The sequence below is a fragment of the Lepus europaeus genome, chromosome X (genome assembly GCF_033115175.1).
Source record: "Lepus europaeus isolate LE1 chromosome X, mLepTim1.pri, whole genome shotgun sequence".
Taxonomy (NCBI): Eukaryota; Metazoa; Chordata; class Mammalia; order Lagomorpha; family Leporidae; genus Lepus; species Lepus europaeus.
Window position 1 is genome coordinate 67,051,648 of NC_084850.1, and position 15,092 is coordinate 67,066,739.

The 15,092-nt window shown below is 39.7% G+C and overlaps 1 pseudogene; it reads right to left on the reverse strand.

Moving 5' to 3' along the window:
- Positions 1-13,319: 13,319 nt before the first annotated feature.
- On the reverse strand, positions 13,320-13,907 carry LOC133753049 (large ribosomal subunit protein uL22-like; annotated as a pseudogene).
- Between the last annotated feature and the right edge of the window lie 1,185 nt (positions 13,908-15,092).

The following is a 15,092-nucleotide window of genomic DNA, read 5'->3' on the forward strand; positions in this document are numbered from 1 at the left end:
CACAGCAGCTTAACGCCCTGGCCTGAAATGGCAGCATCCCATATGGGCGCCAGTTCTAGTCCCAGCTGCTCCACTTCCGATCCAGCTCTCTGCAATAGCCTGGGAAAGCAGTGGAAGATGGCCCAAGTCCTTGGGACACTGCACCCGCATGGGAGACCTGGAAGAAGCTCCTGGCTCCTGGCTCCTGGCTTCGGATTGGCGCTCTGGACGTTGTGGCCAATTGAAGAGTGAACCATCGGATGGAAGACCTCTCTCTCTCTCTCTCTCTCTCTCTCTCTGCCTCGCCTCTCTCTGTGTAACTGACTTTCAAATAAATAAATAAATATTTATATATGTGTATTTACATATACATATATAAAAGAAATCTGTTCTCTTTATTTTAATAAAAGAGAAAAAAAGAGGAAAAATTGCATTGGTATAGAAAATATACTAGAAAAAATCCTACCTGCTTTCATGATAAAATTTCTCAGAAAATTAAGAATTGGGGAAATCTCTCAAAATTATAAATGGTACTTATTAAAAATCCACAGCTAACCTTACATTCAATGGTGAAAGCTTGACTGATTATACTAGGAACAAGACACAGATGCCAGATTTCCCTGATACTATTAAATATTTTTTGGATTTTCTAGACAGAGAAATGTTTAAAAAGAATGTAAATATAAAAAGAAGATATGAAACTGTCTCTATTTGCATATGGTAATATCCTATATGTAGAAAATGCAAAGGAATTCACCAGAACACAAATAAAACTAATAAATACTCTGTCATTTATATTGTGAATACTCAAAAATCAGATGTATGCTGAAAATGATAAATATTACTGAATGAAATTAAAGAAAAAAATAAATTTGGAAAAATATCACATGTCACCTGATTGGAAGAGTAAATGTGGTTAAGATGTTACTATTAAAAAAAATAAAAATAAAAAAAAAGGGCCGGCACCACGGCTCAACAGGCTAATCCTCCACCTTGCGGCGCCAGCACACCAGGTTCTAGTCCCTGTCAGGGTGCCGGATTCTGTCCCGGTTGCCCCTCTTCCAGGCCAGCTCTCTGCTGTTGCCAGGGAGTGCAGTGGAGGATGGCCCAAGTGCTTGGGCCCTGCACCCGCATGGGAGACCAGGAGAAACACCTGGCTCCTGCCTTCGGATCAGCGCGGTGCGCCGGCCGCAGCAAGCCGGCCGCGGCAAGCCGGCCGCGGCTGCCATTGGAGGGTGAACCAATGGCAAAAGGAAGACCTTTCTCTTTGTCTCTCTCTCTCTCACTGTCCACTCTGTCTGTCCAAAAAAATGTTATTACTACTCAGACTGATCTACACATTTAATACAATTCTGATAACTTCTTTTTGATAAATAGAGAAACTAATCCTCAAATTTTTATGGAATTCCAAGGGACATGGAATGGTCAAAATTATCATTAAAATGAAGAATAAAGTTCAATCATATCTGCAAACTTTGAAACCAGTTACAATGGTCTGAATTTTATGTGATAATAAGGAAGGTTATAGACAAATTTCACAGAACATAGAACCAAGAATTAAGCCTTAATATGTATTAATTGATATGCAATAAGGATACAAACACCGATCAATGAGGACAATCTTTTCAATAAATGGTACTGGTTCATGACGCAGCTCTCAAAATTTCTGGATGTTGAGCTCAAAGCATCTTCAGATGGAATGAGGCCAAGCAGTAGCAATTGGGCAGATTTATCGTTTGCATTAAGCACTGCAGTGAACTTTCTGAACACTCTATAGAGCAACAGGCACAAAGGTTGTTATGCATAAGTTGTTGTGGTTATATTTCCAAAGTCAATATAAAGCATCTAGCCTTAGCTTGCTGAGCTTTAGGGGAAAAGGTGGTTTTAATTTTTAGTGATTCCAGGCCAAAAAGGTGAGAGATAAATTGGAAATAATAGTTTTGAGGTTGCTAGTCAGATATTAGAGGAAACTAGAAGAATTCAGGATCCAATCCCGATTTCAATTATATAACAAATCCTCAAAACTCATGAAGTAGAAACTAAAAAAAGGTACACTAGAGTTTTCTTCTAAAACATAATTTTGCATAGCCACCCTTATTTTCTTTTTTTTTACTTGACAGATAGAGTTAGACAGAGAGAGAGAGAGACAGAGAGAAAGGTCACCCTTCCGTTGGTTCACCCCCCAAATGGCCACTACGGCCAGAGCTACGCTGATCCGAAGCCAGGAGCCTGGTGCTTTTTCCTGGTCTCCCATATGGGTGCAGGAACCCAAGCACTTGGGTCACCCTTATTTTCACCAAAGATAAAACAGGACTTATTTGTTTGCAAAATAAATGTAGTCTCATTAAGCTTGGCTTGATTATTTACATAATACAGTAGGAATAGTGTTTGACAACAATGGCTGCCTTTACATTTACTTTGCTAGATCTCAGTTTATACTTAAGGGTTTTCTCTTTTTACAAAATAGATTTATTTTATTTATTTGTTACAGAGAGAGGTAGACCAGAGAGAGAGAGAGAGAGAGAGAGAGAGAGGTCTTCCATCTGCTGGTTCACTCCTCAAATGGCCATAACGGCCGGAGCTGAGCCAATCTGAAGCCAGGAACCAGGAACTTCTTCTAGGTCTCCCACGTGGGTGTGGGGGCCAAGGATTTGGGCCATCCTCCAATACATTTTCAGGTGAATTAGCAGGGAATTGGATCTGAAGTGGAGCAGCCGGGACTCGAACTGGCTCCCATACAGTTTTTCCAAAGGGAGTTTGATTGACTCCATAATGTCAATCTCATTTCTTCAAAGGTCTTGGGTCATATCTGGAAATATGTCATTCCAGTCAAAGCATTGATAACATAATCAGTGTTTCCAATTGTTCACTTTTACAAGAACTACAGACTATTATTGAACTTATACAAATAGCCTTATTGGCATAAAAATAAAAACACTCCTGAAGCCCAGGCCCTAGAGAGTGCCTTGAATGCCAACACCAAGTACCATCAGGCTCCAGTCTCCTAGCCTCTATCAGATTAAAGTGATCTTTCCATAACTTTTGACATAAAAATCAGCCACTTTCTAATGTTACCTCAGGGAATTTAAGGCATGATGCACCTGGTCCTAAAAGATTCTTAATCACCAGATTCATGAGATTATTTGCTTCTACAACAGATAACATCTCAATGGTTAGGTATTGTCTTGAGGGGTTTCTGTTCGAGATTTCTAGGTCCAGGAAAGAAAATAACTACCACCTGCCTGTGACAGAAGCCCAGTTTGTCAAAATAAAAATTATCTGAAGAGTACATCCATCAAAGGGAGGTCACAAGCACCACTGACCAACCAGGTACCTGTATGTGTGCTGAGCATGTACCTCTCGTCCTTGCTTCAACCAATAATAACCTTCACCCTTATCTCTCAAGGTTTCTTAGAATTAAGCAGTAGCTGCCGCGCTCCTTGCTCTGTGCTTTGCAACAAAATCCTACTTTCTTTTATTACCTCGATGTCAGTGATTTACTTTCAGCATGTTGGGTGAGTGGACCCAGTTTGGGGTTCCATAGCCACTCCTCCACGCAGTTTTGGGGATTATTCTATATTACTCTCAAATAATTTCTGAATTCTGAAGGAAACAGGATTGGGAAAGAGAAAATATTTCAATCCTGTGCACAAATATAGCTTACCAAATTGCCTTAAGCTATATATAGCTTAATACAAAAATTCCTAAAATGAACAAAAACACTTTAATAACGAACAAAATTTCAAAAAAAGTATGCATTATCTTCATCAGTTTATTCAGTACTATTAAATACTTGCTTGAACTTATCTTAGTTTCCTGAAGTCATAAATTTCTTCACTAGAGTTCTGGAAATTCTTAAGTTCAAATGAAATTGTAAAAAAGAAACTTACGGTTTTATGAAAGAAATGATCTAAATGTTACAGAAATCTATACTTATCAGAGTTCTTTCCATGAATCTCCTTGAAGACAAAGCTAATTTCAAATACTTTTATAGAATAATCTAAGCAAAAATCGGATGAGAAAGATTTAGAATGGCTATGGTAGAAACTATGAGTAGAGTTCATTATACAAACAAGTGATAAGGAAATTTCATTTTTTCTGTGGTATAAAACAATTTAAAATAATGACTGAAATCATAATTTACAACACTGGATATAAGATCATTTGATTTTATAACTTATCAATTAATATAACTTAAAGAAGATTTAACATCACATTTTTAAAAAAGATTTATTTATTTGAAAGGCAGAGTTACAGAAAAGCAGAGGCAGAGAGAGAGAGAGAGAGAGAGAGAGAGAGCAAGAGAGAGAAAGAGAGAGGGAAGTCTTCCATTCACTGGCTCACTCCCTAATTGGCCACAATGGCTGGAGCTGCGCCGATCTGAAGCCAGGAGCCAGGAGCTTCTTCTGGGTTTTCCACATGGGTGCAGGGGCCCAAGCACTTGGGCCATCTTCTACTGCTCTCCCAGGCCATAGCAAAGAGCTGGATTGGAGAGGAACAGCCGGGACATGAACCAGTGCCCAATATGGGATGCTGGCACTGCAGGTGGTGGCTTTACTCACTATGCCACAGCGCCGGCCCCTAACATCACTTATTGATAGTACATCTCATATAATTTAACATACAAAATAAACTTAATTATTTTAATATCTGTTTTTACAAGGTGAGAGAAACATCATTTGGGGCTTTCCAGGTATCTAAAAAAAAAAATCCCTAATTTAATTTCAATGAAAAAGGACTTAAATTAGCATTTGACTTTGAGAAAATATTTTAAATGCCCAAACATTTAAAACATTTGATTAAATATACTCTTGGTTACATTTTTGAGTAAGTGACAAAGATTTTAAAGGCAAATACATGTTACTTAGCTGTGAACAAAAACCTAAAATCTTAACATTAATAAGACTCAATTTCATTAAGTAATCAAACATCAAATAGAAAAAAAAACATTAAGCACAATAAATTAGCTTGATAAAACATAGAACCTTTGTTTCCTAAAGCAATTACCTAAAAGGAAAAAATAATTCTTGAGGCCGGCACTATGGCGTAGAGGGTAAAGCCACCACCTGCAGTGCCAGCATCCCATACGGGTGTCTGTTTGAGCCCCAGATGCTCCACTTCCAATTCAGCTCTCTGTTATGGTCTGGGAAAGCAGTGGGAGATGGTCCAAGTCCTTGGGCCCTTGTACCCACATTGGAGACCTGGAAGAAGCTCCTGGCTCCTGGCTTTGGATTGGTCCAGCTCTAGCTGTTGCAGGGAATTGGGGAGTGAGTCAGCAGATGGAAGATCTCTCTCTCTCTCTCTCTGCTTCTCCTTCTCTCTTTGTGTAAATCTGACTTTCAGATAAATAAATAAACCCTTAAAAAATTCTTCACATTGTTGACCAGGACTCTAAGAAAACTTGTCATTTAATAGAAAAGATCAATTCTACTTTTGTATCAATGTACTATTAATTCTAAAGCTAATTTTATTAAAACCCAATAGATTAAACCATCTAATTTCAGTCAGCTTTGATCACACAAGAGTTTCAAAAGTCTTGTAATAACTTTTTTTTCATACTTTTTCACTTCTTTCCTTATGAGACACATCTTAATTTCCCTGCATAGAGGATTGTTTCTAGATTATAATTTCTAGTAGTTCAATTACATATGTTAATTTTGATTATAACTCTTAGTTATCTTGCCTTTCAGTGATATCCAGCAATATTGTAAACTGATTTATATCAGCATTCGCCATTTTATACTTTCTAGAAACACATGCTTACTCATTTTTTCAGGTTTAAAAAACTTTCTTATATTTAGTTGCTATATGCCATGTAAACAAAGGCGCCAATGTATTAAAGTTAAAATATGATACAAAATTTCAAAAATATAATTTTTTGGACAGGTAAAGCTATACAGTGAGAGAGAGAGACAGAGAAAAGGTTCACCCCCAAATGGCCACTATTGCTAGCACGCTGTGCTGATCTGAAGCCAGGAGCCAGGTGCTTCCTCCTGGTCTCCCATGCAGGTGCAGGGCCCAAGGACTTGGGCCATGCTCCACTGCCCTCCTGGGCCACAGCAGAGAGCTGGACTGGAAGAGGAGCAACCGGGACAAAAGTGGCGCCCTGACCAGGACTAGAACCTGGAGGGTTAGCCAAGTGAGCCACGGTGCTGGCCCCTCTAAAATATAATTATTGAAAAAACTTACTGATGGAGTTTCATCTCACTTATATTCATCTAATTTACTCATTTTACCAATTATGTGTCAACTATTTATGAAAATTGTGAGACATTAACAAGGATAACCACTAACTTAAGCTTATTTCTTGATGAGAAATGAGGCAAGTGTATCAAAACTATCACAGAAACAAAAACCAAGATGTTTTTAACTATCACAGAAACAAAAACCAAGATGTTAACCATGATTTTTTCCTTTTATTTTAGTTTTCCTGGAATTTCAGTTTGATTGTTAATAGGTCTATCTGAACAATCCAGCTCTCTGCTGTATCCTGTGAAAGCAGCAGCACTTGGGCCCCTGCACCTGCATGGGAGACTGGCAAGAAGCTCCTGGCTTTGGATCGGCGAGCTCTGAACCTTGCAACCATTTGGGGTGTGAAACAATGGAAGGAAGACCTCTCTTTCTGTCTCTCCCTCTCACTGTCTGTAACTCTACCTCTCCAATAAATAAATAAAATCTTTAAAAAAAAAGAAAGCAATGGTGAGGGGTAAAATCTGATTTTATATACTTTTAGACAAGGAACTAGAATGGCTAAGGCTTATGTTCTTGTTTCATCAAACCTCATTCCCATGAAACACCTGATGCCATTCCCATGATGCACCTACACCATGACACTTCTGAGATTTCCAAGAAGACAAGCATCAAAATGGGTGGCTCTAACACCCCAAACTAGTTGGTGGTGTTATCAAATCATAAAATAAATCACTAACATTGGGGTGGTAGAAGTAAGTAGATGTTTATTGAAAAATACAGAGAAAGGAGTTGAGCAGCTATTACTTAATTTCTGGGCTCCCCAGGGAGATATTGGTGAACATTCTTATAGATTGAAATTGGGCTGAGAAATGGGTGATCAGGTTGTATCCAGCTTCATGGTTGGTCAATGGTGCTCATGACCTTCCTTTGGTTGGTTGGTGATGTACTACTGTTTGAGGAATTTGTCATAGCAAAATAGGCTTTAGTTGGTTGGGGGTGTTCTGCCCCATACCTGATACTTCCATGCCTGGACCTGGAACTTCCCAAGCTCCTCCAGACAATACTGGCCAGCAAGCTTTTATCTATTGGAGAAACAAATGATTTCTTGAGTCTGGTGATTAACACCTTGTTGGGCCAGCTGTATCACTCCCTCTATTCAGTGAATTTGCTTTGAAAAGGACAGGCAAGGACACCTTGGGCTAAGGGAAACAGAGGAGGGGCCAGGTCCTATCTTTGCATTATAAGGTTTAGTGTCACCACCTCCCATTCTATGAAAGGAAGACCACAAACACTGTTAATTGTATCACTCACCTATGAAGTTGCCTGCACTTCCTACTGAGTGTGTATTTACCCTTTGCCTTTAAATAAATCTAGCATTCTTGCTCAACTTTATCTCTTCCTTGAATTCTTTCTAATATGGAGATGAAAACCTAGTAGGAGCCTCACCAGGGTCCTCTTCCACAACACTATTAGTCTGGTGGTCTGATGTAAGCAGATATTTGCATCCAGTAGCAGACAGAGACCAGGGAACATGTTCTCACTGGTCACAAAACCAAAACTCATGACACAAAATGAGGTAAACACGAAAGAAATAGCTGTCCTTGAGAGAGAAAGTGTCAATAAAACACAAAATTTACATGAATCACAATCCAGATAAAGGATTTTCTCCTGCTGATCTCAACCTGAAAAGGGTGGCATAAAGATAAATGTTTATCTTCCATTCTCAACCAAATACTACAGGCAGAAATTCAGGAGAGATTACTTTGATTAGGAAAAAAAAAGTGTTTTATTTGCTAGCTTTTATCAGTTTTCCCAAGATCTCATGCACAGGTTCCAGAGCAAATAGGCTATTTTAACCACACCACATTAGGTGCCAAAAATTGTAGGGGCATAAAGTTGTGATACCTTTCTTCACTTACCCTATGGGTTATGGACTACACTCCTGTAACAAAGCAGAATTTAACAAGAAAAATGCATGACAAATTTATTTATTCAATATTCTGTATCACATAGCAGCATTTAGAAATAAAGACTTCAAATTCCAAAGGCAAAGTGTCTATTTTTGTACTTAGACTTGAGAATAAATGGAACTTTATCAAAATATTATTGGACATGGGACAGCACTATGGTGTAGCTGGTAAAGCCACCACCTGTAGTGCCAGCATCCCATATCGGTTCCAGTTTGAGTCTTGGCTGCTCCACTTCTGATACAGCTCTCTGCTATGGCCTGGGAAAGCAGTAGAAGATGGCCAAGTCCTTGGGCCCCTGCACCTGTGTGGGAGACGCGGAAGAAGCTTCTGGCTCCTGGCTTCAGATTGGTCAAATTCTGGCTGTTGGGGCCATTTAGGGAATGAACCAGTGGTGGAAGACTTCTCTCTCTCTCTCTCTCTGCTTCTACCTTTCTGTAAGTCTGCCTTTTAAATAAATAAATCTTTATAAAAATATGATTGGACAAAATATATAATCTAATGATATAAATCAGGATAGCAGGGAAAAATAAGACCTGTCTTTCCAGATTCTTCTTGGCCTCTCTGTGTGGCATTCGTTCCTCCTGAAGTGGAGAAAGCAGAGTATAGTTTTTATTCCAGGTCCTTGCCTTCCACCTAGAGAAGCACATGGTACACAAAGTGATAAAGTTTTTTTAGAAGGTGAAAAAGCAAACACAAACATCACAAACATATGTGGCATAGGTGAGGAGTAGAATGGGTCAGAAGGAGAAAAGGGGTACAGGAGGGGAAGTAGAGAGAACACCTCAGCACTTTCTCTACTCTTGTTCTGCATAGAGGAAAGAAGGGGCCCCTCTCAGTTGCTGGCCTCTTTTATGAGGTTGAAAGAGGAGTGGCTATTCAGATGGCTTCACCCCCACCACATCCCATGTACAGAAGACACACAGGTAAGGGGGCAGTTCTGCTTAAAATGTAGGCAGGTAATATTATACATGGGGTGGGGATTTTTGGCTTGCAGGGACCACGAGCTCCATGGTCCTAACTAGCTATCCCATATCATTCCCAGATAGGGGCAGGATCTATCTAGAATGATGTCTTCAAGGAAAAAGGGAGAAGGGACTGATGGACCCCAAGTTTGGGATTCCAATGTGCTCAGGTAGTCTCCCAAAGACCCAAACTCCAGACCGGTAGATGCAAAAGCAAGAGGATTTTTATTAGGCGTTTGCGCAAACGGGCTCCCTGTCACCAGAGGTGAAGAGAAGCCCCGAGCAGCAGTTACAAGCATATTTTAAAGGCAAAAACCACAGGATTAACATATTTTGCAGGGTTTGGCTTGATTGGCTAGTTTAAAGGTTACCATGGGTACTCATTGGGTCCTTTTAGATGGGGAGTGGCTGCCCCGGGGGGGGGGTAAGGGGGTTATTTTCTCCGAATACCAGTGGAATGTTCTGCCCGTTAATCTCGGTGGAACATCTGGGAAGGGCGTCTGTGAAACCTGCCTGGGATCAGGCCCAGTTCCTTGTTCTCAGGCTTAGTTCCTTGTTTTTAGTTTGGGAACATTTTTACCCCCAAGCGTTAGCAAGCAAAGCTGATGTGTACAGAAGCAAGAGATCTGCAATTAGCTCTTAGCCACACTCGCCATAAAGCACACCAAACACCAGAGTAAGGGGCCCTCGGGTTTTTCAGGACACAATGACATGTCTAGGTTCTCTGGCTTGCTTTGTAGAAGAGGGTTATGGTTTCTATGAGCGAGCTTAGAGAAGAGGAACTATGGTTTCTACGACTTGCTCTGGGGGACAAAAAGGGTCAAGAAACAGTAGGGCAAGAAAACATCAGAGAGATCCGAGCTCTGAGCCCTGATATTCTCCTTTGTCCAAAGTTCTCAGCATGTCAAAGAACCATACTTTAGAGTATTGTGTTGTGAGCCCCAACAAAGTATGAATATAATGAAACAAAAATGATATTCAAGGGATGTGCCTGGTCTATGCTCTCAGTCTCTTTTTCATTTTCCCTGGATGTGAAATAGGGCCAGATGGGCTAATATTACTCTCTATCCTGGGTGTCAAACTAGTCTTATAAGGAGCATGCAATATTGTCTTAGCATTGGGATTCCCATAACTGTTCTTAAAGAACATATGAAGTGGAGAAATTTAACCAACAAAAATTTTCTGAATATTTTCAGCTATGCAAGTGCTTAATGGATAAAAATTCTTAATAATACTCTAAATTCTTTATATGATGGGTTTTTTAAAAGTCCACAGAAAATGTGTATTATGAAAATTATGCACAAGTTTCAGTATTTTTGCACAAAAATAGTCTTTTTATTTCAATTTTCATTAACTTTTTGAAGTAGCTCCATGTGTATTCTGACATAGTTTATTAATTCCAACTAATACAATGCAAATTAGAGCCTCATGGCCTTTTACTGAAACCTACTCAATGAGTCCTTCTACTCCAATGAAATAGGGAGAAAATCAGGCAATGCTATTATTAGCAAATGCAAATTTTTGATATCCAATAACCATAGCACTAGCTTTTTGTGATCATGTTCCCTCCCTTTGCTAAAGCTTCCATTCACCCTCCCAGTCACAAGAGAAAATAGCAACTGATAAAGAGAGGTGCTACAGATCATTTGCACTTAAATGCCTCCTTCCTTGATATGTAATCAGAAGAACTAAGAACAAGTGGGCAGCTATGAGACCATTTTGTTGTAAAATAAATATGCTTAAGATGTATCTATTCATAGGATTTTAGGAGACCTATTTTTCCAAATGGGGAGATTCTTTTATTCAAATAGAGAAACTATCCCTTTGTTGTTCTTCCTAGATTCAGATCACTACCTGATCTTGCAATATAAGCTATGTTCTAAAGAATTGTTTGTCGTAAAAAAGTGGCAACACAGACAAACCACCCCTGAGGACAAGGTAGAAGTCATTTTTCACACAAACATGTGCCCCTTGATATCTAACATCATAGTGTTTTCTAATTTGTTACACACTTTATTTCATCTAATCCTAATCAAAGTACTTTTTAAAATGAACATGGGTGTATATTACACAAAGTAAAAGATGTTATTTTAGTAGTTGGCTCCAGTATTCCTTCTTTGAGTAGAAGTGTGCTTACTTGGGAAAATATGTTAATTGGCAGCTTTAGTGGTAGAAAGTGAATCCCTAAAGTCACAGAAAAATCAACAATTTGTTTTTTTTTTTCTGAAAAAGTCAACAATAATTTGGGGATATGGCACAACAGAAGGGAAAGAGCCAGAGAAGACAGAGATGAGATTGGACAATATGGTCAGAGGCTGAACACGAGGAGGAAAAAAGTCCAATGAGAAATTGTTGTGACAGCCAATGATTTAGGAAGAATGAAAATGGTTTCCATGCAATTTTAAGTTGCTTACTACACTTTTCTAAATATACTCTTTCCATAGATTATGTAAACTTGCCTTAAGGAACAGAGGAATTAATGTACTTCCCAGCTTGGAGTCATATTGCATGGAAAAGTGTCAACACACTTAGAAATGTGAGATGTCCTAAAAAATGAGCAAATCTAATAAAGCAGGAATTCAGAGTCAGGGATGACTAGAAGTAACAAAACCTGAACACCTAGAAATGATATAGAATAGCTCCCAAAACTGGTTGGAGAAGTTGTTATCAAAACTCCAAACCTCCACATGTTCCTCATGAATTTTAAAAATGAATTTATTGTAGCCGGCTCGACGGCTCAGTAGGCTAATCCTCCACCTAGCGGCACCAGCACACCAGGTTCTAGTCCCGGTCGGGGCGCCGGATTCTGTCCTGGTTGCCCCTCTTCCAGGCCAGCTCTCTGCTGTGGCCCGGGAAGGCAGTGGAGGATGGCCCAAGTGCTTGGGCTCTGCACCCCATGGGAGACCAGGAGAAGCACCTGGCTCCTGCCATCGGATCAGCGTGGTGTGCTGGCCGCAGCACGCTGGCCGTGGCGGCCATTGGAGGGTGAACCAACGACAAAAGGAAGATCTTTCTCTCTGTCTCTCTCTCTCTCTCACTGTCCACTCTGCCTGTCAAAAAAAAATAAATTTATTGTGAAAGCATTACAGAGGGAGGAGAGACAGAGAGAGAGAAAATCTTCCATCTGCTGGTTCTTTCCCCAGATGGCCTCAATGGCTAAAAATGGGCCTGGCCAAATACAGGAGCTGGGAGCTTCATCTGGTTTTCCCATGGGAGTGCCATGGACCCGAACACTTGGACTATCTTCTGCTGCTTTTCCCAGGCCATTGTCGGGGACCTGGGCCAGCAGTGCAGCAGCCCAGAAAAGAATGGCCATTCATATGAGAAGCCAGCATTGCAGGTGGCAGCATTATGCATTATTCCACAATGCCAGACTCATTTTCTAGATAAACAATTTGAGCAAAAAATGCCAAAATACCATGGGAATAATTGCAAAAACAAATTTAATGGTTTATTAAACTATCTTGAAAGCAAATATAGTATAAAGAAAGCCACAAGCACAGATCATCCAAATAAGTTTAGTTGTTTGTTGGGGGTGATGGTAAATTTTATATTTCAACCTGGTTATTCATTTATTGAATCGAATGAAAATCTAGGGGCTAACAGGTGTCTAAGAAATGCTCAGCAGCACTGGTCATGAAATCATGTAAATCCAAACCACAATGACATAGCACCTGACTCCAGTTAGGTTTACTGTCAAAAATACAACAAAAGACAGTGAGTTCTGCCAGGATATGGAGAGAAGGGAGCACTTGCATGCCATTAGTGGGAAAGTCAATTAGTGCAGCCATTGTGGAAAACTGTATGAAGATTCCTCAAAAACCTGAAAATCAGATTATCATAAAATCCAGCAATCCTATTAAAGGGTATATATCCTAAGGAAATGGAGTCAGTCTCTCAAATAAGCAATTGTACTTTCCAAGTTTATTTCAGCATTTTGTTCGCTACATTCAAGAAATGAAAACAAAGTGTCCATCCAATAGTGAGTGAATAAATAAAATGTGGTACATATATACAGTGAATACTATTCAGCTGTAAAAAGGATAAAATGTTGTTTACAATAACAAAGTGGAAACTGTAGATCAAATTTTTAAAAAAGGGCCTGGCACTGTGGTGCAATGGATTAAAGCCCTGGCCTGAAGCCCAGCATCCCATATGAGTGCTGGTTCTAGACCTGGCTGCTCCACTTCTTTTTTTTTTCTTTTAATTAGTATTTATTTTATACTGAGTTTATTCGCGAGCCATAAGTTTTTGCTTCTTTAGTTTCTTCTGGGATATCTTTTTCTTCTGTGCCACCTCCTCTTCTGGCTTAGAAACAATCTGTTCCTTCTCAGTGAGGATCATCTTGATGTGGCATGGGGAGCTCATGTACGGGTTGATCTGGCTGTGGGCTCTGTAGGTCCGGCGGCGCATCTTGGGGGCTTTGTTCACCTGGATGTGCTCAATGACCAGAGAATCTACATCAAAACCCTTCAGCTCAGCATTACTCTCTGCATTTTTAAACACGTGCAGCAGAAACTCGGCACTTTTTTTGGGCCAACGACCCTGGGTCCAACCTCACTGCTTGGCCTGGGCACATCTACCAACTCCACCATTGTACCGACGGAACGGCACACACTGCTTCTTTAATGTGACGTCTTTCAGGTATTTGGTGGCTTTTCGGATATGCATACCCTTGATGGCCTGGGCAGTTTCTCGAGTGTTCTTAAAGTGAATGCGAAGATTTGAGCTTCTTGATTTACATGATTTTGTGGGGTTTTCTGGGTCCAGTGAGTAGCGAACCATTTTCGCAGGTCACCTAAGGCCGCTTACAGGAAGAGAGTGCTGCTCCATTTCTGATCCAGCTCTCTGCTATGGCCCCGGAAAGCAGTGGAAGATGGCCCAAGTCCTTGGGCCTTTGCACCTGCATGGGAGACCTAGAAGAAACTCCTGGCTCCTGGCTTCAGATTGGCGCAGCTCCAGCCATTGCTGCCAACTGGGGAGTGAACCAGCAGATGGAAGACCTTTCTCTCTCTCTGCCTCTCCTTCTCTCTGTGTAACTCTGACTTTCAAATAAATAAATTAATCTTTTTTAAAAAAGAAACTATAGATCATTATGTTAAGTGAAGTGAGCCAAATACAGAAAGAAAAGTACCACCTGATCTCACTTACACATGAAATCGGTAGTCAATTTCATGAAGGTTAAGAGCATAATAGTGGTTCCCAGAAACTAGAGAGAATAGCAGAGGGAGAAAGACGGAGAAAGATGGATTAATGAGTTTTAAATCATAGTTAAATAAGAGTAAGAAGTTCTGGTATTCTCTTGCACTGTAGGTTGACTATAGATTATGATAATGAACTATATGTTTTTCTTTACAAAGAAAGGAAACAGATTGGAGAAATATTTTTTTAAATTTTTTCACTATGAGATATAGATATATTTACACTGATTAGACATCATAAAATGCAGACATGTATTGAAACACCACATGGTACCAAAAATATGTTCAATTTTTATCAGTTAAAAAGGAAAATAAAAAATCTGGGTGCTACTATAATGAAGATGTAGCTAACATCTATAACCAGCTCGCTTCAACTGAAGAAGGTACCCTCAATAATGTGAATGGTTCCTATCTACTCATTTGAAAAGCCTTAAGAGCAAAACCTGATGTATCCCAGAGAAGAAAATATGATACCTTAAGACTGCATCCTCTCATTAAGCCTAGTTTCTAGCCTGCTGGTCCATCCTATATATTTTTTTAATTTATTTGTTACAAGTTTCATGTGTTTCATATATACAGATTTAGGAACATAGTGATACTTCCACCCTTCCCACTCCTCCCTCTCCTATCCCACTCTTAATTTTTACAAAGATCTATTTTCAGTTTACTTTATGCTCTTAAGATTAAACCTACACTAAGTAAAGAGTTCAACAGATAGTATGAGGGGGAAAAATGCACTTCTCTTCAACAGAAGAGACAAGGGTTGTAAACAATCATCAAATTTCAAA